This window comes from Ictidomys tridecemlineatus, chromosome 5 (genome assembly GCF_052094955.1).
Source record: "Ictidomys tridecemlineatus isolate mIctTri1 chromosome 5, mIctTri1.hap1, whole genome shotgun sequence".
In the NCBI taxonomy this organism is placed as follows: Eukaryota; Metazoa; Chordata; class Mammalia; order Rodentia; family Sciuridae; genus Ictidomys; species Ictidomys tridecemlineatus.
In genome coordinates this window covers 6729639-6757365 of record NC_135481.1, presented here as the reverse complement: position 1 = coordinate 6757365, position 27727 = coordinate 6729639, and the positions used below count along the sequence as shown (strand labels likewise).

General features: G+C 42.5%; 1 protein-coding gene across 3 annotated transcripts in view; it reads right to left on the bottom strand.

Moving 5' to 3' along the window:
• Dnaja4 (DnaJ heat shock protein family (Hsp40) member A4) overlaps positions 1–26663 on the bottom strand; it is a 44384-nt gene extending 17721 nt beyond the window's left edge. The window contains exons 1-2 of one of the 3 annotated variants that reach the window (XM_078049162.1): positions 26506–26660; positions 17877–18124 (exon numbers count right to left, since the gene is read on the bottom strand). The gene's annotated coding sequence lies outside the window, so the exon portion shown is untranslated. Of the gene's footprint in view, positions 1–17876; positions 18125–26505 lie in introns of all 3 variants that reach the window. The other 2 variants (XM_078049163.1, XM_078049161.1) reach the window with 2 other exon arrangements.
• Positions 26664–27727: the final 1064 nt, after the last annotated feature.

The following is a 27727-nucleotide window of genomic DNA, read 5'->3' as shown; positions in this document are numbered from 1 at the left end:
CATGCACATAATATAAAAATATAATTTTGGCCAATGTCACTCCCCTGCACTTCCCCCTCCCTCTCCTCCTCCTACCTCCTGGTCTCTTTCCTCTATTCTTCTGATTTCCCTTTGATTTACATGAGAAGTGCCCCCCCCACACACACACACACCTATCTTTTCTTTCTCTAGCTTCCACACATGAGAGAAAACATACAACCCTTGACCTCTTAGTTTGGCTTAATTCTGAAGGTGCAACACTATGAGGGAGTGGAAGGCCCCTGCTTCTCTCCCTGGAATCCCCTGGCCTCCTGTGGGGTCTTACAGCTGAAGCGGGTATGACCCCCTCTTCCACATGTACAATGGGAGTGACAAATGACTTAATGTCCAGAAGAAATTAAACTACTTGTTTCACTTGTTGATGGTATTGTTTTCCTCTGAAATATGCCCCTGTAGAGCAGTTGCCTTTGGACAAAAACTCAAAGCTGTTCATCGGGAATTTTGGATTATTTCACTTAACATAATGGTTCCATCTACTTTCCTGAAAATGACAAAATTTCATTTGTCTTTATGGCTGAATAAAATTCCATGGTGTATATAGACCACATTTTCTTTATCCATTCATCTGTTAATAGGCACCAGGGCTGGTTTCATAGTTTGGCTATTGTGAATTTCCAGCACTACTCTTCTTTCTAGCTATGTAACCTTGGGCAGGTGTTTGGGTGTCAGTTTCTTCAGCTGTTGAAAGGGGATGATATTAGCGTACCTACTTCAAGCGTATCAAGCACCTTGTAAGTAGTCTCAACACATGTTGATGAACTTTTTATTTTTACTTTTTGCTTTTGTCTAAGCTAAAAGCTGACATTCTCTCCTTGACCAAACTCCAGTTAGGCTCTTCTAAGCCTTCTTCTTGGTCTAGACCTCAATCTATATGTATGAACACTAACATAGTTTCTAATAGCTCAAGACTACATCTCTAGATGACTCTAGTACCCTGCCCCCTTAAAGTTCCTGCCTGAGAAAACTCAAGGCTGGCAAAAGAATTTACTGTTTGTTCCAGCCAACACCTGAGGATAGGCCTCTGTCTCCCAGTCTCATGGGACAGTAGAACCCTAACTTTGATCATTGCTAGCTAGCACATCCAGCTGGCTTAATATTAATTACACTAACCTAGCTTGTAATTTTTCATTTTCCTGACTCTGCTGAACCCCTGCTTGTCTCTCTTCCAGCTCTCTCATCCCCCTGTAAAAGACCCAGTGGCTTTTGTTCAAATAGAAGTTGAGCTCAGTTCAAGCTGAACTCTCTTCCCTAATGCAATGCTCATTACTGATGAAAATTGGTCCTTACCATTTCGACTAGTGTCCACTTTTGTTTATCTCTGACAAAGATTTTGGTGATCTAGATTGTTTCCCAGAATTCTACACAGGATTTGAGACATTATACAAAAATTTATTTATGTGTTTATTTTCGTGGTTACTTTAGTTTTTTTTTTTACTGTAACCTTTATTACAAATGACCTTTGTTTTGCAGTCACAGTAAACAACATAAAGTATAATTTTAATTTAGATTTTAAAAAGATAAATAAGCATATGATAGTACTGGTGGTTCAAGAATAAAAGCAAGCATAGTGGTACTCAAATGAATTTTGAGAAATGCTGATGTGGTCCTATCACTTCATTTTACACTGGGGAACTCTTAGATGAATAGGTAACACGAAACAGCATAGAATGAGCCTTGTTGCCTGACTCCTAGTGCTAGGCTCCCTTTCTGACTCAGGGTGATAGAATCAAAGCAAGCACAGAAGTAGGTGTCACCCAAGGAATGCTGGCATGGTTTTCCATGGAGTCTCCCAAAGAAAGAGAAGGCACACTAGGTAGGGAAGGGTGTCAGTAAGGACTTCTTGGAGGAGGAGCATGTACTTTATAGACCAGCAAGGTAGAAGTACCTTGAGCAGAGGTCGAGGGAGGGAAGCCATATTGAAGGGACAGCAGAATAAAGGCAAAGAGCACAGGGCTCAGATGGAGGAAGATTCTGAATTGGGAGGAAAATGAGGGCAGGTATACCAGAGCCCTGAATACCTTGGGAAGAATTTTGTTCCCCTTTTGTTGACTTTGGGGAGCTAGTGAAGGTCTGAGAGCAGAAGCTACATTCTCAGAGAGAGAATAACCAGCAGCAATCATCAGGGCCTAGGTGGTTGTCTCCTGGAGAGGTCTGAGCTGGTCATAACAAGTATGAGAGACTGTCCCAGAAAGAGGGTGTAGAAGGAGAAAGAGTGTCAGGGAGAAGCCTTGGGGAACACCTGCCCTTAGCAAGTGGGCAGAGGAAGAACAGCTAACAGAGAGGCAAGAGGAGAGCCTGGAGAATGGAGAGGGACTGAGACCATGCAGTGCCAGAGTGGCAAGAAAGAGCAGAGAGGACAGTACCTGGACAGCAGAGAGACCAGGGACAGTGGGGATCATGCTCTGAGGGGAGAACATATATAAGAGAGTATAATTTATTGGCCTCCAAAACAGCAGTGGTCATCCAGGCTATTATTTCAAAATCTTGAAAGATGACTTCTTGGAGAAAACCAACCTCTTAATGACTCAGGCAAATTACTTCACCTGTCTGAGCCACCATTCCCTGCTTTGTAAAATGAGGAACACCTGTTTCAAAGGGTAATTGTAAAAACAAATGAAGACAATGTGTCTTTACCAGGTACACAGAGCAAATCCTCACACAATAGAATTCACCAATTTCCCCACAGTGAGGTTTTTGGGCACCTGCTCTGTGCTGGGCACTGACAGTACAGTGCTAGATTAAGGTCATACTTGTCCTTGAGGAGCTTGCAGACTAGCCATGTCTGAGCACCCTGGGTGATCCCTAGTGTGGGCCAATTTTATCAGCACTTCAAGCCCTGGGAATTTCTAAGAATAAACATTGAAATAGTTGCCCAATTGTAACTAACCTTGCTTGAACAGCTGAAACCCAAGTGACCTGTGAAGCTTCTGTGGGTTTGGGCCTATTCTCTGAGAGGACCATTCCTCCTAAAAGTTGACCTTTACCCAGAGCTGCTGCCACCAGGGGTTGGAGGGACTTCTATTTGGGAAGAAAAAACTATGAAAGTGAGAGAGTGCCATGTATTTGGTCTTCATGGATAGAATTCTGAGGTTTTCTGGTCAGGTACCCCTCTCCTGAGTTCCAGAGTCCAGAGGGAGGATATCCAGCCCCTCCCAGTGTTTCACAAACAAATGCCTTTAGAGTCCCAACTCTGCAAGAGGCACTGTGGTGAGATGGGGCCCATTGCTGCCCACCCAGAAGGCAAGAATGAGTGGAAATAAAGCTCTAACTCCATGTTTCCATAAAGGAATAGTATTCTGTTGAGTTCTGGGTGGTTAGGGAGGTATTTTGGAGTTGGCAATCTTCATGTAGAATACTGGAGGCTTATTTTAACAAAAATCACTACATTGTTATAAACAGCATCTTTGCAAATTTTGTGTTCTATTTTCAGCAATGCCAGATTATAAAACATTTCTTGAGTCATTGTAACTCTTAGTTTTAATTTAGAGACTTTTTTTTTGTTCTGAGGCATAGCAAAATTCTCAAAGAAATACACTCAAAAATGACCATGAATTTTGAATATCATACTTGAACAATGTAATGGAATCACATAAGACAAAGTCACTATAGAGTCACTGTAGATATATTACAAATATTTTAATTGCATCACATAGTTGCTATTTTAAAAACAGCTCTATTAAAGTATAATCAACACACAATGAATTGCATATCAAGTATACCATTTGAGAAGTTTTGATATTCAAAAATACCTATGAAACCATCCCCATAATTGAGATAGTAAACTAGCCATTGCTCCCAAAAGTGTACTCATGAGGGAACTTACATTTTAAAGATGACCCACTGAGGCTTGTACTGGTCAGAAGCTGAGCCAGGATGACATTGTTAGGTTGTCTCCTACTGTGTTTGTTTGTTTCACAGAAAATAAGTATCTTGAGTACATGATATTAACTCTGCCACTTCCTAGCTGTGATTGCTTCAGTAAGTTACCTAACTTTTCCACCTCAGTTTCTTATCTATAAGAGGGTGCCTACCCTCTTACAACCTCATGAGATTGTGGGGAATATTGAATATTAACAATAAAAGCCTTTAGACGGCATTTGGCACAGCATTCAGTAAATGTTGACTACTGTTATTTGATACAAAGAGCTCTGTACATGAATCTGCCTAGAAGTATTATATTTAGAAATAAAAAAAGCTAGATAAGATGGAAGGCTGGAAAACTGGCTGAGACATTTGTCTCAAAGGTGCCACTGTTCAAGGATGCACTCTGCATGTGTGTATTAAAGCTACACTTAAAGGTTTCTTCAGAATTTTCTTCAGCCTTGGTCAGTCCTATCTCAACAGTAATGGTCTGTGTTAAGGATGGCACCTGGCAAGTTACAGACTGGTGTAGGTTAGGAGAGGAGAATTAGCCTCCCCCTCAGACCCTGGGGCTCATCCTTCAAAGCATCTCTTATTTTCCTCTTTCTCTCCTTCCCTATTACTAAAGCCTGTGGATATTCCTCAGAGTCTCCCAGACCTGTTTTCTGCTTTAAGTGATTCCTCAGCATCCTCTGCCTATCCCCCTCCAATCATTGAGCTGCATTCCAGATTATGGAATCTCCAGAAGTTCCATTCTGCTAAGTCACAGACCTGCTCTAGAATCTTTGATGGATTCCCAAGTAGAATAATCAAATCCAAATCCTTCCCTCAGCATGCAAGTTTCCCCCATCATCTGAGCCCAGCTCACCCTTCTTGGCTTCAAGTCCCACTCAGAAGCCTGTTTGCCCTGTCAGAATAGTGCAGTGCCGTTTGCCAGCCCAGGAGATAGGGAGAGCAAGTTTGGAATCTGTTCAGAAATAGAGTTGCAGCGGTCCTGTTATAATGATGGTGAATTAGCATCTAAAACTGTGTATCTAAATTGCTGGCTTTGAGTTGTTCTTAGAATGGAAACTATCTTTGGGAAAATATGTTGATAAACAGTTCAGAGAGGAGTTTGAGATTCTAAGGGCAAGGCCTTGGAAGATGATGGTAAATTACCTGGCAGGATGCCAAAGAGGAATCTGTTATTCCATGAGGGAAGAGAAAAATAAGAAACAAGGAGAAAAGAGCTTGTGGGATGAGCAGAAGCTTGAATTAGGTGGAGCTGTCTCCTTATTTCCACCCCACTTCATCTTCAGACTCCTCAACTCACAAATGTGTACACAAGTGTGTGCTCATGCGTGCATGCATTTGTGTGTGTTGTACCACCATAGAGGAGGCCAGCAGGGACCCTGAGTCCAAGTCCAGCCCCTGTTATCAAGGAAGAAGGAGTAAATCTCCCTGCACATCCAAAAGCAGGGGACTAACTCTGGGGAAAGTATGCTTTTACTTGAAAGGGACTACCATAATCCAATAGGGATTTTTAATTTTCAATTTTTAAATTTAATAGTATTTACTTAAAGTATAAAAGTAAAGTACACAACTTAAGTGAACTTCTCAATGACTTTTTATGCACATGTATACTCATTTGATCATTACCTGATCAAAATATAAAATATATCACCCTAGAAAGTTTGCTTAATATTCTGAGTTTTACCATCACAGACTGAGTTTGTTCCTGAACTCCAAATAAATGGAAACATACTGTACTAATCTTTTAATGTGGCTGATTTTGCTCATCATATTTTTGAGCTTTATCTGTGCTGGTGTCTGTATGTAGTTCATCATTTTGATAAGTATGATGTCAAATGAATACCACAATTTTGTTTATCCATTAACCTAATGATGGAGATTTGAATTGTTTCCTGTTTTAGTCTATTATGAATAAAGCTCCTTGTATAATTCATGTGTGAACATGTAGCTTCGTTTCTCATCTGTAAATACATGGGAGTGGACACAATGCGTCATAGAATAAGTCATAGAATAAATTAGTCTGTTTAACTGCTGGGTGTGGGTTTCTTCTCACCAAGAGTCAAGCAAGCAATTCTGCAGTGGACACTAGCTGGGTGTTCTCTAATTTAACGAAGTTCTGACACTGCCTACCCAAAGATAGCATCAGATCTGCTGCCTGGTTGAGGGCTCAGTCCAAGACTACCTCTTACTTAGATGTTCTTTGCAAGTTCAGGTTTGTAATCTGGGAAGAAAGAGATTTATAGCTCACTGGATATAAATTGGGGTTGCAATAACTCTTCCTTGTGTTTGATTAACTTATCAGAGTGGCTCACAGAATGCAGGGAAATACCTTATTGGTTTATTATAAGGGAAATTACAAAGAAAACAGATGAACCTCTGGATGGAAGAAACCCATAGGGTAAGGCATGTGTGGAGGGGCATAGAGCTTCTGCCCCCTTCTCTGGAATCTTCACAGTTTCGGTTACCCTGGAGGCCACTGGAGCCCTGTGTTTGGGGTGGATCTCATGGAGGTTTCATTGTGTAGGCATGACTGATTACATCATTGGCCAATGATGATTAACTCAACCCAATGGTATTGGGGGATTGTTCCCTCCCCATAGGTCAGGAGGGTAGGGCTAAAAGTTCTAACTCTTTAATCACATAGTTTGTCCCCTGGCAACCAATTCCCATTCTGAGGCTATCCAGGAGCCCACCGAGAGTCACCTTATTAGAACAAAAGATGCTCCTGTTGTCCAAGGAATCCCAAGGGATTTAGAAGCTCTGTGTCAGGGACAGGAGTCAAAAACCAAATATTACAATAAAAGGTTCTCTTAGCATCTCTATTGCTCAGGAAATTACAGGGGTTTTCAGGGACATATTGGGCAGAGAGCAATATGCATATTTATTATTTCATACCTGCTAGACAATTTTCCAAAATGGTTCTAACATTGCATGCTGCTACCAACAATGTACATGAGTTCCAGTTGCTCTGTACCCTTAGTAATATTGGTGATATCAGTCTTTTTCATTTTAGCCATTTCTGGTAAATGTATAGTCACATCTCCTGGTTTTAATCTGCATTTCCTTGAGAACCAACAACATTGAGCATCTTTTCGTGTACTTCTTATTTCAAATGCCATTTGGTTCGTCTCAAGGACTGGCAGTTGTGGACTAGGGTTCCCTAAAGACAAAACATCTCCAAATTGAGGAATTGAAGGTAAAATTTACATTTGCAGGCCTTATATTTCCTGTCCCTCTGGCTGCTTTTATCAGTTGTAGGTTGACGATGGGGAGAGTTGGACAAGTTGTCCTTGTGTATTTGAGGCCTTAACCTTGGTGATACTTTGCTACATCAAGTGCTTGAACTCCTCATGGCTCTTTTCCATGAGGCTTTTGGGCAATTCCACTTATCTGATATTCTGGCTTTTCTCCATTGCTGTACAAATCCTGTAATGGCTATGGCCACTCAGTTGTGGGGCCTGGGAGTGGGTAAGACTGCCAGAAAGGGCAGGGTCCTGAGCCCAATAATAGAGTGATATAAAAATTTGTTATTTTGACTACCTAGCACCAATCTTCTTTCTGAATAGCTTCTAGAATAATGGTCTCTTTTTTATCAGTATTGACAAATACTGCATTATCTTGCTCATATGTGAATCTAAAAACATTGAACTCAAAAGCAGTGTGGTTGCTGGGACTGGGGAGGATGAGCAGGAACAGAAAGAAGTTGGTCAAGGGTACAAAGTTTCAGTTATAAGATGAATAAGTTCTTGGATCTAATGCATAGCATGGTTACTATTGAATAATAGTGCATTGTGTACTTGAAACTTGCTAACAGAGCAGATCTTAAGTGTTCTCACTACAAAAAAAATGTAATGTGACAGATGTGTAAATGAGCTTGATTATGATAACCACTTTACAATATATATCAAATCATGCTGAACATTTTAAATAAATACACGTTTGATTTGTCAACTATACTACAATAAAGCTGGGGGGAGAAAAATTGTTTCTCTGTGAAGCAGGTGGAAGACCCCAGCAGGAGGAAGAGTCTGTCTCCGCATGCTGAGGTAAAGGTGCCAAACCCAGCCTCTCCTGTCTGAGGGCATGATTGGGCTTCCTCAATCAGATAGATGCTCTCTTCTACAATGTTGGATCCCAAAAGAGTGACACCAGAATCCAAGAAAGAATTGCAGACAATTTTTGGCAGATGGGATGGGGGTCGGGCGGTGACAGTGATGGGCCCAGTTGCTATGGGGTACCCCAGCCTCCTGTCAATTTTGTGAGTCCTCTAACAGTCTTTTTGTTAAGTATATCCATGTAACTGAATTCTGGCAAATAGAAATAATAGTATGGACCCCACTTTAGGCCCACAGTGTCCTTCTGCGTGGCCTTCCACTCTCTCTCTTGCCCTATCTGCTGGTTTCCTATTGATTGGTAACTTAGGAAACCATGTATTAAATGAGCAGAGCCACCTTTGGCTTGGTTCTCTGTAAGACTGTGTAAACGAGAGCAGCCTGCTGATCCATTTTTTGTTGCTATAACTGAATACCACAGACTGTCTCATTTATGAAGAACTGAGATTTATTAAGCTCACAATTCTAGAAATTGGGAAACCCAAGAGCATGATGCCAGTATCTGGTAAGAGCCTTCTTGCTGCATCACAGTGTGGTGGAGAGTTTTGCACGGCAGTGTGCCAGCTCAGGTCTCTCTTCCTCTTCTTATAAAACCACTATTGCCATTTGGTGTGAGGAGGGGCCAACTTTATGACCTCATCTAATTCTGTTTACTTCCCAAAGGTCCCACCTCTAGATGCCAAACACATGAATTTGGGTATTAATTTTTCAACACATGAAATTTTGGGGGACACATTCATATCCTAGCACTTCTACATCTCTCTACCCAGCCTTGTTTGGAACTTAGGTGAGCAAGGAATAAATTTGTGTTATGTAAAGTTGTTGTTATTTTGGGATTTTCCTAATAGAGTAACTAAGTATGCCTTAAGTAGTGTAGTTGCTTACAACAAAAATCTCCAAGTGATCAAATATACCTGGTGATCATGAATATGAATCTGAAGGATACACACACAAATGTTAACAATAGCAATCTCCAGATGCTGAAATGATGAGTTTTGTGTTCTTTTGCCTATGTGTTTCATTTTTTTCCACATAAACATATACATTACATATATATGTAATGAAAACATCATTATAGTGAACACATTTGGATTCTCTGAAAGTCAAGGTTAGAGGCACCATAGCATCCACATAATCAGTCAGAAAATCCAGAATCTATCAGATTTACAAAAGCAGTGACCCGCCAGGCGCTGTGGTGCACACCTGTAATCCCAACAACTTGGGAGGCTAAGACAGCAGGATCGTGAGTTCAAAGCCAGCCTCAGAATGACAAGGCACTAAGCAACTCAGTGAGACCCTGTCTCTAAATAAAATACAAAATAGGGCTGGGGATGTGACTCAGTGATGGAGACCCATGAGTTCAATCCTTGGTACAAAAAAAAAAAAAAAGCAATGACCTGCAGACCTCTGGAATCTTCTCTGAACTACCTGCCCTGCCTTCAGCAGTTTTCCTAGCTGTCCCTCTTATGACAAGATTCTTCTATATTTCCATCCTGAACCCCGCCTTGGAGTCCAGACTCTTACATCACGGGGCCCAGAGCTGAATAGAGCATGAAACTTTGGATCTCCTTCAGCTCAATAAGATTTCCCTGGCACCTGCTGTTAGCAGGTCTTCAAGGCACCAGGAGGGCTACAGAGAGTGAAGACAGGCCCCAAGGGCACTAATTTGTGCCCCTCCCAGGCCAGAGAGCAGCCCTTTAACTCTGTGATCCCTTCTAAGTCCATACCTTCCAGGGTCCCAAGGGCAGGGGCAGGCCTGAGTCCCCTCAGTAAGGTGAGCCTCCTCTCCCACGACGAGGTAAAGAAGGGGTCTACTCTCTGAGATTCTCCCAGACACCCCTGCTTTGTTTAATTTGGATCAACAAAATATCAAGATGATTAAATATCTTTTTTGGTCTGGTCCCAGCAAGGGACTCAAATCAAGGGCTTTGACAGGTACATCATCCTTCATTTTCACATTGCCCATAAGGGCGATTGTCGGCTTCTGTGAGAACATAGACTTCGAGAGGTTAAGAAACTTGCTCAAGCTCACACACAATTAAGAGGGGACCCTGCCAAACTTTAATCCAGACTGAATGATCCCAAAGCCCACCACGTTCTTTCCAGTCCACCACACACCTGTCTCTATAACCGAGGTCAAATAACTGGGTGTTTAGTAGTACAGCCAAATCATCACATGATCACTCTAACAAAAGGACAGGAAAATACCTCCAGTTCCAATAAAATCCTGGGCTTGCTCTTTTCTTCTCTTTCTCTTTCTCCCTCTCTCTCTCTCATAAAAGTCAAGTTGGATACAGTTGTAGCATTCTGCTAAGTTTCTGCAAAAATCATATAATCCAATACTACCCTCCCATGTTTGGGATGGAGGAAACTAGAACCCAGAGTGGGGTGAGAGCTTGTCCAGGGTCACAAAGCATCTTAGGCAGATTAAGGTTAGAACCTGGCCTTTGTAACGCCAAGTCAATGTACCCTACATCACACAGCCACCAAAATACCCCCAAGCATGTTTATTAATAATCTAAAAACTAGATATATTGTAATAGAATGTATTCATGGAAAATGGACAAATCACAAGTGTACAGTGTGATAAATGATCAGTGAACACTCCTGTTTAACCCATGCCCAGAGTTAGAAAGAGAACATTGTCAGCACTGCAGACCCTCTGTGCCATCTCCCAATCCTTGTCCTGTCCACTCCACCTACCCCCATCCTGACTTCTAACACATAGATTTGTTTAGCCTTTTTGTGAACATCGTGCACATAGAGCCATGTAACAGGCATGCTTCTGCATCTGGCTTCATTTGTTCAATATCAAGTTGGTGAGAATTATCCCTACTGCTGAGGTAATAGTCCATTCACTCTCAATGCTGTTTAGTGTTTAGGTTCCATAGTAGGAATATACCACATGTTATCTATCCAATCTACTATCAGTGGGTGTTAGGGTTGTTTCCAGTTTGGATTGTCATCAATAACATCTTGGTCTATGTCTTTTGGCAACAGCATGCTCATATGTCTCTGATTTACCCCTAGGAGTGGAATTACTGGATGAGTTAGGGTGGCACTTTAATGCCCCTCTTGCTTTCTCCCAGGACTCTCCCCTAATCAGTGTAGACTCCCACTTGGTACTTTGGAAAACCCTTTGTGGCCCCCATCCCTTGTTGCCTTTGAGACCTTCTGACTGCCCTGCTGAGAAAAGGCAGTGGGCATCCATGGCACAAATATTTTATAGCAACTACTACTGGGCTGTCTCTGCATGTTGGCAGAGAAGAGCTCCCCTCTAAGTCCTTCAGATAAGCTCCTTTTCAACTGGACAAAGGCTCTGCAGCTGCCAGTTGGGAGCTGTTTCTATTCAGGCTGCCAGTTAGTGATAATCTTCTCAGCTTGCACCCACCTGTAATCCAACATGGCAGTTGGCATGCCCTCCAGTGACACTGTAGCTCCACCCAAGGCAGGAGCTGCATCTCTCCTTACTTTCTCCCCATGGTCTAGTATAGCTCCTGGACCATAGAAGGTGCTAGAAAATGTTTGTGAAATTGAATCCAGCTTTCTAAAATGCCAGTTGAAGAATGTTGCTTGAAGCCCCAGTGCCCAAGTTATGCTCAGGCATTATGCCCTGTATTAGTGTCCTGTGGCTGCTATAACAAATGGCTACATGCACAATGACTGAAAGCAACACACACCAATTATTGCACAATTCCAGTACTCAGAAACCCAAATTTGGTCTCACTGGGCCAAAGTCAAGGCATTTGTAGCTTGCATTCTTTAGTAAGGCTCTAGGGCAGGATCCATTTCCTGCCTTTTCCAGCTTTTTGAAGCCTCCCTTGTTCCTTGGCTCATGGCCTCTTCCTTGCTTCCTAAAGCCAGCAGTGCAGCATCTTTAAATTTAACTCTGCTGATGGCCACTTCTCTCATGCTACCCCTCCTACCCCTGTCTTACTAGGACATTTGTGATTACACTGGATCCCTGGTCAGAATACTCATCCCAGCCTGAAATCCTTAACCTTATCCCATGTGCAAAGTATCTTTTGAAATGTAAGCTAACAATCACACATTTAAGGTAATAGAGATGATACCTAATACCCTAATTAATTAGGTGTCACCAGGGGACATAATTCTCTCTACCATAGTCCCAAACCTTTAGCCCAGCTGCAGCACCTCAAACCTACAAACTTGCACTTTCCATTCTGTCAGTCCATGTCCACACCCTCCTCTTCTGGCCTGCATGTGCCTCCTTGGTCCTGTCCATGCCTTGCACTTTCTATCTTGTTCCTAGAATTCTCATGGCCACAAACTCAGTATCTCCCATCTGATTCCTCCTTCAAGGACCCACTGAAAAGTCATGTTTACCAGGGAGCCATTTCAGACCCTCAGGTGAAAGTGCCTCTCTCCTCAGTGCCACATGCAGCCAGTGGCTCTGATAGGTAGCACTGCTTGGGTGCAAAGCCTGCTCCATCACTTCCTGCCTGTATGATCAACCTTAGGCAAGTTAACGTCTGTGTATTAGGTCCTCATCTGAATAATTAATAATAATAATAATAATATTAGTGGTTTGATTAAGTTACATGAGCATTAAATGAGAGAATGTGCATAAAATGCTTTAGTACTAAGCCTCATATTCAATAAAAGCTTCATTTAAAAATGCTAATATTTCCATCATTGTTGGTGTCAATGGCTCACTTCCTAGCTGGCTGTAACTCCTTACAAGTAGGCCCCCAAGGTGTCCACCAGTACAATCACAAGTGCTTGTTAATTTTTACTGGGGAATAGAGGGATGGAGAGATGGATTATGGCCACATTTACTTACATTCATGCAACTGACTGGGATCAGAGCATGCAACCAGTAGGGACACCCCCACCCCCCACCCCACCTCCCACTCCCACTCCACTCCTCACCTCCAACCCCCCATCACACTCCCCACCTCCCATCCCCATGGCACCAGGCAATTTAACTGACAATGGCAGAGGGAAATCTCCATGGAACAGACAAGGAAGTCAGAGAATGTAAGGTATCTGGCCTCCAGAGGAGCTGAGGGAAGCCAGATGGGGAGGAGGCAATGGGACATCTGCCCTTTCTACCTGACCCCATGCCTCAAAGGTGGCAGTTTGAGGACCTATGGTGTCCCTTCACATCACCTTCTTCGTCTTTCTGAAGCCCTGCAGTGAGACTCCTCTTTATAAATGGTAAAGTCCTAAGAGAAGCTGGTTATAGATGCTGACAAGGTACCTGGGAATGAGGTGACTTGTGCCCTTGGGGTCCTCAGAAAGGGTTAATCAACACTGACCCCACCTGTTCTCAAGGAGCCAGGATGGGTGGTTCTTCACCCCTGCGAGGATTTTGCTTTGCTTTCTTAGGGACAGGGGAAAAGCTTGTCTGGATTTTGCCTCTGAGAAACCCCCACAAAGAATGAAGCCCCCTGCTAAACATGGTGGTGCACACCTGTAATTCCAGGGATGGGGAGCCTACAACAGGAGGATTGCAAGTTCAAAGCCAGCCCTGGCAATTTTGCAAGACTATCCAAAACAAAAACAAACAAACAAAAAGATTTTTTTTAAAGGGTTAGGGATATAGCTCAGTGGCAGAACAACCTGTTTTAACCCCTAGTACAAAAAAAAAAAAATGCACTCCCAAAGTCCTATCAGGCAAGAGTGGTCTATTGGAGCAGCTAGATTTTTATCTGAGAAAAGGAAAAAAAAAAAAAGACTTTTAGATTCTCAGGTGATAATTTATTCAGCTTTGACCCTGCACTGTGAGTTCCACTGGGCCCCCTCAGAGAAGGCTTGTGCTCTGGTCAGTGCCACCATCTCACATGCTCCCCAACTGCTGGCCACAGAGCCCTCCTCTGAGCCTCCACAGCACACCATAGCTTAGGAGGTCTTGGCATGGGAGATGGGGACCTGGGCCAGAGGTCAGCCTTCCTGGGTCCTAGTTTCACATCTGTAACTGGCTTGCTGTGGGACCTCCGCATGCCTACCCGTCTCGACGTCCCCATCCATACTATAGGGATTATAATAATGCCTCCTGGCAGGTCTGATGTGGGCACACATGAAGTCTTAGACATGAGTGCCTGGCACCGTGGCTGTAGGTAACACCCCTCCCTCCTTGTTTTGGAAGTCCAGAAAATAGGCAGTCACCCTGAGGGTGAAATTCTCTGGGAACTTCCTTTCTTTGTCCTCTGGACATGAAGGAGCAGGAGGTAGAAGAAGCAAGGGTCAGCTAGAACCTGAGAGCACTTGGATCCACCAAAGATGCCCCCCTGCTTGCACACACCCCCCCCCCAGCCTGGTCTGAGAAGTTTGTCATTAAATAGGACATGGAGTTGAAGCAGGGGAGCAAATTCTCCATGCTTAGGTGAGCAGCTCCCAGATAGATGCACTGCTCTGCCCCAACCAGCCTTGGCCTTGGCTCCTGGCTCTCTGTGCCTTTCAGGACTCCTGCACCTTAGTGTCCCCGCCCCCCCCGCCCCCCCCCCCCCCCCCCCCGCCGTCCCCACCACCACCCACATTCATTCCTAGCCACACCCACCAGCCTAGACAGAGACTGGAGAGGTCCCCAGACTCACAGCAGACACAGATCACTTCTGGGATCACTGATGTTGGGGTCTGTGCCAGAGGAAGGCATTCCCAGGCCAGCTCTTAGGCCCACACACTCCTCTCTCTCTCTCCAATGCCACGAGCCCTTTCCCTCCTTCTGGCCAGGCTATTGCCCCTCTCTATGCCACAGCTTCCTCATGTTCAAAGTGAAGGCAGAGGGCTGGAGGAACTTTCTCTAAGCCTTTCCAGTGCTGACACTTTCAAACCCCATCTGGGATAAGTGCTCAGTAAGTTTTTGTTTAATCCATGTAGTCATTTGACAGATAGGAAACAGGTTTTGTTTTGTTTTTGTTTTTTTCGAGGCAGGATCTCATTAAATTGCTTTGGGCCTCACTAGATTGCTGAGGCTGGTCTCCAAGTTTGTTGATCCTACTGTCTCAGCCTCCCAGGTTACTGGAATTACAGGCGTGTGCTGCCACACTGCTTGGAAACAGGTTCTGAGTCAAACCTTTCCCAGGCCATAAAGACTGGAACCAGGTCCTGCTCACTCAGTGCCCTTTCTCCAACCTCTGACAACTTAAAGGGCAGCCAGTCAAGGGGTGCAGCCTGGGGAAGCACTCTCAGTCCCAAGGCTCTGTCACTATGCCATGGGAAAAGTCATCCAAGCCTCCATTCTGTTCTTGATGACCTGCCTCTGTCCCAGTGCCCAGACTTTTCTTGGGCACCAGGGTGCTAAAAACAACAAATGCCAACCATATATATATATATATATATATATATATATATATATATATTTTTTTTTTTTTTTTTTTTTTTTTTTTTGCTCCAGGAGGTCTCACTATGCTGCCCAAGCTGGCCTTGAACTGGGCTTAATCAATCCTCTCATCTCAGCATATTGAGTAGCTGGGACGACCGGCACATGCACTCATCGCCTGGCAACACTAACTTGTTGAAAGTTTACACACGGCTTTAAGTGCTGTCTGTGTATTTAACTCCCTATGACCCCACAGAATAGGAATTATTATGACTCCATTTTACAAGCAGCTAGCTTATCTTGGATTCCCTAGAAAATAATACCCAAGGCAAAGTTTATGTCCTAAGCCTTTCTGGAGAGTACAATTCTAGGGCACAGAGTGAGGGAAAAGGAGAATGAGGCAGAAAAGAAAGGAAAGCAAATAGAAGGTAGTGAGTGATGTTCAGAGCCATTCACCACTGCACAGAAAGCAGAGTCTTTTCTATGCCATGCAGGACCTCTGGACAGGTCCTGTGCTCTGACTGTGCTGCTGAGGGGAGAAAGGGAGGGAATTTACTGTTGTCTCTCTCCCATCTCTGTGTCTCCACAGCAGGGACCAATGCAGAGTGAGCTATGAGCAGGACTAGGAAGGAGAGCAGCGGGGGTGGGAGGGGTGGGAGTCTGTTCAGGTGGCAGACGACCCCTCACCTCCCGGGTTTCAGCTTGCTTGAGTCATTTAATTTTCCTTTTCACTGAAGCTGGTTTCAGCTAGAGTTTCTGCCCCTTGGAATTGGGAGTTCTCATTTTACAGATTTAAAAAATGAGGCTCAGAAAGATGAAGTGACTTGGCCTGAATCTAAAACCTAGTGAGCTCAGCTCTGCCCTGAACTGTCAAGATCCTGAGGACAGACTTCAGTGCGCCCAGTCTGCAGAGGGTGGGTGGGTATGTGGGCCTTGCTTCCTCCCATCTCGCTGCTCTTTCTTCCTCCAAGGCTTGATCCTCAGTGGTTGGTGGTAATCCCAGATCTGTCCCCACTGGCCAGACTCTCACAACCCAAGTTTTTCTGTCCCTGCACAGGGAAGTTCTGCTCTGTTGAAAGAGCTATGATCCTAGGAGAGGTCTTGGAGCTCCCCCAACGGCTGGGTTCACCTGGAGCTGGAAGAGACTTGGCTTCCTATCCTAGGACCTGAACCCCACCCAATCCATGTAGACAGGGCCAAGAGGACTAGAACGCAGCTGGGATCCGCGGGGCCCTCGGGACTCAGGGTGCAGTGCGGAGGCCCACCGGGGCATCCTGGGGGCAGCGAGAAAGCGGGAAGGCAGTTTCTGAGGTGCAGGCCAGGTGGCAGTAGAATGCCGAATTCTTGGGCAATGGCTGGATGGAGGCACTGGGCCAGCAGGGGTCAGCAAAGGCCAGTAGTTCTCCTGCTCCTCCTGGTCGCCACGGTAACACATGCGCAGAACAAAAAAAGTTACCCAGAACTGATGCTGGAAATACATAGCAGTGCTCCTCCTGCCCAAGCTCCAGAGGCACCTTGAAGAGAACAACAAACCCCAGTGCTGTTCAAAGCTGCAGGGTTCCATGGGTTTGAGGCGTATGCTTCTCTGCTAGATCCTGGTTCACCCACTGAAATGGACGCTTGCCTACCATTTAGCTCGTGGCACTTGGCTGACTCCCTGTCTACCTTCTCCAGTGATTGATTATTACACATTTTTGGTTCTGTCATACCTTCTGACCTCTAAACACGAGTCCCCTGCACCATGAGGACTTGAGCAACTCCACTCCCTTCTTCTTCCCACCCTTTCTCAGCAGTTCCTTTATTTTGAATTGTCAAAATTAATAACATTTACATTCTTTATTTTTAAACTTTTTTTTTATTTGTATGTACTGGGGATTGAACCTGGGGCCCTTTCCACAGAACCACATCTTTAGTCCACCCACCCCGCCCCACTTTTGAAACAAGGTCTCACTCAATTACTCAGGTTGACCTCGAACTTGGGATCCTCCTGCCTCAGCCTCCTGAGTCCCTGGGATTACAGGCAAGTGCCACGGCATCCAGCCATTCTTTACTTTAGGGAAAACAAAAAGATTTTTGACTAATTAAAACAAAAATTTTAAGTTTTCGGAGCTCTTTCTGTAGAAGATTCCATAAGTGTCCTATTATACAATATTATCCATCAAGAAGCATTTAAAAAATGACCTCATGTTAATTTCAATATACATTAAGAAGTGTATGTGTGTGTGTGTGTGTGTGTGTGTGTGTGTGTGTGTGTGTGTGTGTATTCATTCTATTTATTATTTCACAGATAAAATTGCCCGGGATAACTCTAGAGTCCATTTTTTAAATTTTAAAAATGAATTGAGGTGAGTCAGGCACAATAACTCATGCCTGTAATCCCAGAGAATAGAAGGGCTGAGGCAGGAGGATCACAAGTTCAAGGCCAGACTCAGTAACTTAGTGAGACCCTGTCTCAAAGTAAGAAATAAAAAGGGTTGGGGATGTAGCTCAGTAATAAAGTATCCCCTGAGTTCAGTCCCCAGCAGGCAAAAAAAATTTGAGATGAATAAGAATATTAAATGATGTACCTGTCAGGATACGGCAAAACTCATGAAGTTGCTTAAGAATTTGATTGGGAAACAGTGGTCTTGAGTCTTAAAGTTGAAAACCAGTGAGCACAGCAATCTTCTGACAGTATCATCCAATGCAGAGCAGAGCAGAGCAGACCAGACATTGGCAACATTTCCTTCTTGTGCAAGAAACAATGTAACAAATGGTGCTGGGAAAACTGGTTCTCCAGATGCAGGAGAATGAGATCAGACCCTTATCTCTCACCCTGCACAAAATCAACTCAAAGTGAATCAAAGACCTAGGAGTCAGACCATAAATTATGCAGCTTCTAGAAGAAAATGTAGGGTCAACACTTTAACACATAAGCACAGGCAATGACTTCCTCAACAGGACCCCTAGAGCTCAGAAAATAATGCCAAGAGTTCATAAATGATAGAATCAAATTAAAAAGCTTCTGCACAGCAAAGGAAACAAGAATGTGGAAAGAGAACTTACAAAATGGTAGAAAATCTTTGCTAGCTGCTCTTTTGACAGAGGATTAATTTCTAAACAATATTAAGAACCAAAAAAAAATTAACACCAACCCCCCACTACAAATAATTCAATTAGTAAATGGCAAATGAATTAAACAGATACTTCTCAAAAGAAGAAATACAAATAGCCAGCAAATGTATGAAAAAAGTGTTCATACATTTAGAGAAATGCAAATCAAAATTAAAACTGAGGTTTCATCTCACACCAGTCAGAATGGCAGTCATTAAGAATACAAATAATAATAAATGCTGGAGAAGATATGGAGAAAAAAGAATACTTTTACACTGTTGGTGAAATTGAAAATTAGTATAACCATTATGAAAATCAGTATGGAGTTTCCTCAAAAGACTAGACAGGAAACTACCATATGACCCAGTTATCCCACTCATTCGTGTGTATCTTAAAGAATTAAAATCCCCATAGTACAGTGATACATGCACCCCTAGGTTTATAACAGAGCAATTCACCATAGCCAAACTATGGAACCAGCCTAGGTGTCCATCAATGGATGAACAAAAATAAAGAAAATGTGATATATATGCACCATGGAGTTTTATTCAGCCCTAAAGAAAAATAAAATTATTTCATTTGCAGGAAAACAGATGCAACTTGAGAACATTGTGTTAAGTGAAATAAGTCAAACTCAGAAGGTCAAGGGTTGTAAGTTTTCTCTTATATGTGGAAACTAGAGAGGAAAAAGGAAAAGAAAGTTGGGTGCAGGTATTGCATGAAAATTAAAGGGAGATCAGTAGACTAGAGGAAAGAGACCAGAGATGGGAGGAGGGGAGTGGTGGGGGTGGAGTGCTGGGGAGGGATACTGACCAAATTATATTGTCATATTGTGCACATGTACAAATATGTAACAACAAATTCCATCATTAGGTACAACTATAATGCACCAATAAAATGACCACCACCACAACAACAACAACAAAAAAAACCAACCAAACAAACAAACAAAAAAAAAAACCAGAAAAATGAAGAAGAGAAAACAATGTGTCTTTCATGGAAGACAGGTGGATTCAATTGCCTTACAATTGATTGTTGTTCATAATCACGCCACAGTCACACCTATACCATGACTTATTTTTGAAATCTTTTTCTCACAACCTTTTTTTACGCTTACTAACTTGTTGAGAGCCACAGCCAAAGGGGCCCCAGCAAACTTCCAGCTGCCAGCAAGCTTCAGACTGCCCCAGCAACATCTAGCTGATTGGCTCCTCTGCGGTGATGTTCATTGGGCTGTTTCCCTGCCCTTCAGACTGCCAGCTGATGATTGGCTCACAGCTGCCCCAGCAACATCTAGCTGATTGGCTCCTCCACGGAGCTGCTCATTGGGTGACTTCTTTGGCTCTGCCCACGCAACCCAGCCAATTGGCCTCAAGAGGAGGAGGATTGTGGGAGGAAAAGGCTGGTGTGGGAGAGAGAGGCTTGTGGAAGCCGGTGGTGGCAGTTGGGCTCTGAGGGTTTTTCCCTGGAGCTGTTTTGTTTGGCGTTAGTAGTTCTAAAAATAAAGTTAGTTTCTTTTTGACAAGTGGCTCCTGATTTGTGCCAAGCCAGACTTCGGCATTTGGTGGCCCGTACGGACATTTTAAAAGGAATTGCCCCATAGGAGGAGGGTTTAACAAAACTAGGTATCAAACAAGTAGAATACCGGGTATTTGCCCACGATGCCGTAGAGGGAGACATTGGGCTAATGAATGCCGTTCTCAAACCACCATAGAGGGTACTCCATTATATTGGGCTAATGAATACCGTCCTCAAACCACCATAGAGGGTACTCCATTATCAAAAAACGAACAAGGACAAGGTGTTTATCCACAATATCGTGGACAAAGGCATCGGGCTCCGTTGCCAAAAAATGGACAGGGGGCCCCAATGCTCCGGGGCCCCAAACCACAAATATACGGAGCACTGGAAGAACCCAGCAACCCCAGCAACCCCATCAGGGTAGTGCCCAGCACATCAGATCCCTCATCAGACAAACCAGAGGGAGCGCAGGGTTGGACATCTGCGCCTCCACCAAATCAGTACTAACTCCAGAGATGGGAGTTCAAATCATTCCCACAGGGGTAAAAGGACCTCTTCCCAAAGGAACAGTAGGCTTATTATTGGGACGCAGCTCTTCTACTCTAAAAGGACTTTTGATAAGTCCTGGGGTAATTGATTCCAATTATGAAGGTGAAATAAAAATTATAGCCAGTTCTCCAAAGGGTATATCAGTAATTTCACCAGGAGATAGAATAGCACAGTTACTAATAATACCAAGCCTACATGATAAATTTTCCAGTCATGTTGTAGAAAGAGGTTCCAAGGGATTAGGCTCCACAGGTGTAGATTGGGCTATGCTTTCTTTAAATTTAGATTCTCGCCCCATGCTAAAACTAAATATTCAAGGACATGAATTTAATGGGCTACTGGATACAGGTGCAGATCTTAGCATCATCTCTCGTCAAGAATGGCCAAAACATTGGCCATTACAACAAGCCACTCAATCGCTTCGAGGCCTAGGAGTGGCGACTAATCCCGATAGAAGTGCAATGCTATTAGATTGGAAGGATCCTGAAGGATGTGAAGGAACTATACAGCCATATGTATTGGATCATCTTCCCGTAAATTTATGGGGACGAGATGTCTTAGATCAATTAGGTTTGACATTAACAAATAATATCAATCAAAATGCACCCACTATTATGGCTAGACAAGGTTTTAGGAAAGGAAAAAGATTAGAAAGACAAGAACAATGTATAGCAGCACCAATACAAATAGATCAAGGAACAGACAGACATGGGTTGGATTTTCACAAAGGGCCACTGAGACAATAAAAATTACATGGAAATCAGAAAGACCAGTATGGGTTCCTCAGTGGCCCTTGACTAAAGAAAAGACACAAGTAGCCCATGATCTGGTCAAACAACAATTAGCGGAAGGACATATACAACCTTCTGTATCTCCCCATAATACTCCCATTTTTGTCATCAAAAAGAAATCTGGTAAATGGAGATTACTGCAAGATTTAAGAGCCATTAACAATGAAATGGTCATTATGGGACCTGCTCAATCGGGGATTCCTCAATTGTCTGCTTTGCCAAAAACTTGGTATGTTTTAGTTATAGATATTAAAGATTGTTTTTTTTCAATTCCAATTCATCCTGAGGATAGTCCACGTTTTGCATTTACTATCCCTGCACTAAATCATGAAGGTCCTGATCAGAGATATGAATGGAAAGTACTCCCTCAAGGGATGGCTAACAGCCCAACTATGTGTCAAATTTATGTTAACAAAGTAATCCAGCCACTTAGAAATCAAAATCCTGAACTACAAATATTTCACTATATGGATGATGTGTTATTGGCACACAAAGCTAAAAACACATTGCTAGAATGTTATGCCACACTTACAAACTTATTAAAAAATTATAATCTAGAGATAGCAATAGATAAAGTGCAATTAAATTTTCCAATTAATTATTTAGGAGTTCTATTATCCTCAACCATGGTCCGTCCACCAAAAATTCAAATACGAGTAGATCAACTCAAATCACTTAATGACTTTCAAAAGTTATTAGGAGACATAAATTGGATAAGGCCTTATCTAGGTATTCCAACAGGAGAATTGGGACCTTTATTTGATATCCTAAAAGGTCCATCAGATCCAAATTCACCCCGAATGTTAACGCCTGAAGCAAGAAAGGCATTAAAAATCATTGAAACATATATGGAAAATATGCATTTGGATAGAATTGATATAAGTTTGCCTTTATTATTTATTGTACTACCAACAAAAAATATTCCTACAGGAGTATTTTGGCAAGAAGGTCCATTATTATGGATACATTTATCTTATTCTCCTAACACTATTCTTACTAGATATCCTGAGGCTGTAGGACAATTAATACTCAAAGGAATAAAAACAGCAAAGGCAGTGTTTGGAATTTCTCCCCATAAAATTATTACTCCATATACTATGAATCAAATTGATGAATTAGCTAATGAGTTAAATACTTGGGCAATAATAATGTGCAAATCTAATGTTTCATTTGATAACCACTTACCATCTAATCCTTTATTGTCTTTTTGGTCATTGCATCCTGTAATTTTTCCAAAAATGACAAGAAAAACACCTATCATGAATGCTCCAAATATATTCACTGATGGGTCAAATAATGGTACAGCAGCAATAGTTACACCTGATCAAACTTTTACATTTTTAGTACCCAAACAATCAGCTCAAAAGGTAGAGCTTAATGCAGTATTACAAACTTTTGTGATGTTTAAAGATTCTGTATTTAATTTATTTTCTGATAGCCAGTATATAGTTAATGCTATAGTATCCCTTGAAGATGCTGGTAGAATTTCCCCTTCTTCTACTGTTTTCTCTTTGTTTTCCACTATACAAAGTTTAATCTGGGACAGAAAAGATCCATTCTTTATAGGACATATCAGGGCACATACAGGATTGCCTGGAGCCCTTAGTTTAGGCAATGATTTAGCAGATAAAACTACACGTGACATACATATTTTCTCTGTACTAGAAGAAGCTATAAATTTTCATGAAAGATTCCATGTCAATGCTAATACTTTACAAAAGCGTTTTAAAATAACTAAGGAACAAGCTAGACAAATAATAAAACAATGTCAAAATTGTGTGACCTTTTTACCACAAGTTAATCTTGGAGTCAATCCTAGAGGATTGATGCCTAACCATATTTGGCAGATGGACGTCACACACTTGCCAGAATTTGGAAAATTAAAATATTTGCATGTTACAATTGATACTTCTTCTGGATTTTTGATGGGCTCCCTTCATGCCGGCGAAAAAACTAAAGATGTTATAGCTCATTGCTTACAAAATTTTGCCACTGTGGGCATTCCAAAACAGTTAAAAACAGATAATGCCCCTGGTTATACGTCTACTTCTTTTAAACAATTTTGCTCATCATTTGGCATTACTCATATAACAGGAATCCCATACAATCCACAGGGTCAAGGCATAGTTGAAAGAGCTCATCAAACTATTAAAATGTACTTATTAAAGCAAAAAGATGGAATTGGGAAGGGGTATATATTCCCCAAAGATAAACTTAAAATAACGCTTTTTACTCTAAACTTTTTAAATTTGGATTCATCAGGACTTAGTGCTGCAGAAAGGCATATGTGTCCAAAAAATGTACATAAGCCCAAGGTACTTTGGAAAGATATTCTAACAGGACAATGGAAAGGTCCTGACCCAGTAATTGTCTGGAATCGGGGGTCTGTTTGTGTGTTTCCACAGGAAGAACAGCAGCCGATTTGGATTCCAGAGAGATTAACCAAGGTTCTGACCCAGAACAACAGCCGATTTGGATTTCAGAGAGATTAACCAAGGTTCTGACCCAGTGATTGTCTGGAGTCAGGGGCCTGTTTTTGTGTTTCCACAGAGAGAACAGCAGCCGATTTGGATTCCAGAGAGATTAACTAAAGCGATTTCTACAGACCAAAAAGAAGATGATTTAGCTCAAATCCATAATAGCTGATATCCAAAACTCCAATTTGGCTATCCTTACATCTGCGACAGAACCAGGATGCTTTTTTCAATATCTATTTTATTATTGCCCTTTCCCATATCATGAAGTTCTATTTTATTTTTTTGAGCTCATACAGACCTAGGTTAATGTTTTGCTGATCAGTTCTATTTTTTTTTTTTTTTTGACTATAGAGTTTTTAAACATTGCAATAGAGATTTTACCTGTAAAAAGTTATAAGGCCTTTACTATTGTGTTATGTGTTGTATGTATTATGTTATGTGTGCACACTTGTGTTTTGTGTTATATGTTTGAATGTACGTATGTCCAATGTACATATTTCTATATATCATATATGATGAGCGCTCATGAAAAGATGGATCCAAATATTTTTTTTTTTATTCACGTGATTTAAATGGTTTAATTTAAATTGGGTAAATAACTGTTAAGAATTGTTTTAATATGTAAACAAAAAAGGAGGTTAACAGATCTGTTTGTTTACTCTCACCTTTAGTTTTCATTATATTTAATAATTCTCTTCACTATAATGTAAATTGTTAAGAAAATTGTTTTCTTTTAGTGTCTTCTGGAATGTTACCTAATTTTTTCTTTAGCCATTATTGCCAGAATTTCTATCTTCATCCCAGTGCCGATGAAGATAATATAAATTGTTAAGAAAATTGTTTTCTTTTAAGAAAATTGTTTTCTTTTAGTGCCTTCTGGAATGTTACCTAATTTTTTCTTTAGCCATTATTGCCAGAATTTCTATCTTCATCCCAGTGCCGATGAAGATAATATAAATTGTTAAGAAAATTGTTTTCTTTTAGTGTCTTCTGGAATGTTACCTAATTTTTTCTTTAGTCATTATTGCCAGAATTTCTATCTTCATCCCAGTGCCGATGAAGATAATATAAATTGTTAAGAAAATTGTTTTCTTTTAGTGTCTTCTGGAATGTTACCTAATTTTTTCTTTAGTCATTATTGCCAGAATTCCTATCTTCATCCCTGTGCCGGTGAAGACAAAGATAAAACTAATCTACAGTTTCTGCAATAGCCATCACTGAACTGCTTACAGAACTTACACTGAACTGCTTACAGAACCGTCAATTGACTTGGTATATCTTCCTCCCTTCTGCTTGTCATGATCATTCAGCTAAAATTTGGGGGTCAACAGAGGTGAGGCAAAGAACCTCACCCCCCCCCCCACCCCCCGCTGAGACCTCTCCACAGGTGTGGCTGTACTGGACCGGTAGTCAATGACGGGTAAGATCCAATTACAATGGTACCAACCTAAGACAGGAGGCTGACGCCCTGAGGTCAGCTCATCCGAAGACGGGTAAGGACCATATGTATTGGACAACCTAAGGCAGGCACGGTCCATAAGCCACATGCTTGTTGTTTAAACAGAGAGGAGATGTTGAGAGCCACAGCCAAAGGGGCCCCAGCAAACTTCCAGCTGCCAGCAAGCTTCAGACTGCCCCAGCAACATCTAGCTGATTGGCTCCTCTGCGGTGATGTTCATTGGGCTGTTTCCCTGCCCTTCAGACTGCCAGCTGATGATTGGCTCACAGCTGCCCCAGCAACATCTAGCTGATTGGCTCCTCCACGGAGCTGCTCATTGGGTGACTTCTTTGGCTCTGCCCACGCAACCCAGCCAATTGGCCTCAAGAGGAGGAGGATTGTGGGAGGAAAAGGCTGGTGTGGGAGAGAGAGGCTTGTGGAAGCCGGTGGTGGCAGTTGGGCTCTGAGGGTTTTTCCCTGGAGCTGTTTTGTTTGGCGTTAGTAGTTCTAAAAATAAAGTTAGTTTCTTTTTGACAAGTGGCTCCTGATTTGTGCCAAGCCAGACTTCGGCACTAACTGAAAGCCATCACCTCAGGTTGAGGCATCATCTCAGTCATACTGTATATTTCATGCAGCTCCCTTTTTAGTTGGAAACACTCCAAAAAAATTTTTTTTCTTTTTTACAGTGCTGGGGATTCAACCCAGGGCCTTGAACATGATAGGCAAGTGCTCTGTCACTGAGCTGCATCCCCAACCCAGAAATTGTTTCTACAAGGATACACTTATTGTGCCACACTGGGCAGGGCTCTGCGGCTCACCACTTTTACACCTGGGTTACAGGTCCTTCATTTGACAAATATTTATTGAGAGACTCTTCTGTACTAGGTGCTTCTTTGGAATCAGTGCCCTCCACCCCATCCACTGAGGATCCATCCAAGACCTTAAGCTGAGGCCTAAAACTTTAGAACCCTATATAGACTATGTTTTTTCCTATGCATATGTACTACAATAAAGTTTGATTTATAAAGTAGGCACCGGGTTAGGGATGTGGCTCAAGTGGTAGCACACTCACCTGGCATGTGCGGGGCGCTGAGTTTGATCCTCAGCACCACATAAAAATAAAGATGTTGTGTCCACTGAAAACTAAAAAATAAATATTAAAAAATTCTCTCTCTCTCTCTCTCAAAAATAAATAAATAAATAAATAAGGCACCATAAGAAATGAACAACCATTAATAATGAAATAGAACAATTATACTAATATATCACAGTAAAAGTTATGAGAGTTTGGTTTCTCTTTCAAAATATCTTACAGCACCATACTCACCTTGTGACGCTGTTAGGCAACAGTGTCTACGGGGTGAGATGAGGTGGGGTGGGTGACAAAGGCTCTGTGACATGGCATCAGGCTGCCAGGCTGCCACTGATCTGCTCCATGGATCCTCAATAAGCCACTCTGAGTGGTGTAATGAAATCCTGTCATCCCTCTCCCTCTGCCCGGGAGGTGAATCATCTCTTTGTCCAGCATATCTATACTATATCCACTATTTGCCTGTTTGTCACTTAGCCATCTCAGTCATCAGATTAATTGCTATGGCGTCACAGTGCTTGTGTTCAAGTAACCCTCAGAACAGAGCACAATTTCGAACGCATGAATTGTTTGTTTCTGAAATTTCCCATTTAATATTTTTGGACCATGGTTGACTATGAGTAAATAAAACTGGGAAAAGGGAAATCTAAGAAAAGAGGGGACGATTGAAGATAGAGAACAAAAGAGACAGAAATCCCTGCCTTTCAAGGAGCATGTGCTCTAGGACAGATAAATGACAAAACATACAGCATATTAGAATGAGATGATGGGAACAGGAATGGAGAAAAATAAAGAGAAAGTGGTAGGAGAGCTGGGTGGGTATGGTTCTTAGACTGGTCAGGGAAGGTGACATTTAGGTAAAGACTGAAGGAAATGAAGGAGTGAGTCTGCAGATACACTTGGAAGTGTGCCCTAGGCAGAGGGGGACCACCAAAAGAAAGGCCCAGAGGCAGGGGTGTGCCTGTGAGTTTGAGGAGCAGCAAGGATGTAGTGTAGCAGCAGGGGGGCCACTTTGGAGGGGCTGAGGGTGGGGCCAGATTGCAGAAGGCAGTAGCCCAAGCAAGGATTTCAGCTGTTATTCAGAGAAGGCAAACTTCTGGAAGCTTCTGGCAGAGGAACAGTGTAATAACAGACCTGAATTCTAAGAGGTCCTTTGTGGCCTCATCCCTGCAAAAGGGTCCAGGGCCCCAGTCTGTTCTGGTGGTTTACACAGGCCCAGGGCTATGAAAGCCAGTCTTTCGTGGCTGAAGGTGGGCAGGGACTCAACCCTCAGCATGCACTGTCCTCTGAGCTGATCCTTTTCTGGCTTTTCAAGGACTTCTCATTTCCCCTTGCCCTATGTGGCTCATTTTCCACTTCAATTCATACCCCACCCTCCCTCTTCTATCTCAAGCCCCATCTTAACTAATCCTCATCTAATGGTTGGAAGAAAATCAGGCTTGGCATGCCCATTTGTCAC